The 395-nt window shown below is 22.8% G+C and overlaps 1 protein-coding gene across 1 annotated transcript in view; it reads right to left on the bottom strand.

Annotated features, from left to right (window-relative positions):
- LOC106677515 (SH3 domain-containing protein Dlish) overlaps positions 1-395 on the bottom strand; it is a 145,233-nt gene that overhangs the window by 122,619 nt on the left and 22,219 nt on the right. The window lies entirely within an intron of this gene.

Raw genomic sequence — 395 nt, forward strand, 5'->3', positions numbered from 1 at the left:
AAAAAAAAGGAATTCAGCAATGCTACAATGAGCCTTTCTCACAGTTCACTGTTCAATTGACATGTCTTTTATGATCGTAATTTTTATTATTAATAATAAATATGTTTTTAAATAAAATACTTTAATTTTATAACACTGATCTACTACTATTGATTCTATATTCTACCAATTTTATCACACCAACGGTTTATCTTCTATTTAACACGTCATAAATATAAATTAAAAAATATATATGTCTATGCAATTGAATTAACACGTATCTTATAAAATGTATTAGATATTAATATCCATTTATTGGTTAACTATTTCTATCAATTTTTACTATCCACCATCTACTTTATTATTTATGTTTCCTTTCTCTTTGTAATAAATATAGAAAACAATTGTTTAAACCG

This window comes from Halyomorpha halys, unplaced genomic scaffold (genome assembly GCF_000696795.3).
Source record: "Halyomorpha halys isolate HHAL.00 unplaced genomic scaffold, Hhal_1.1 Scaffold101.1, whole genome shotgun sequence".
NCBI classification, from domain to species: domain Eukaryota; kingdom Metazoa; phylum Arthropoda; class Insecta; order Hemiptera; family Pentatomidae; genus Halyomorpha; species Halyomorpha halys.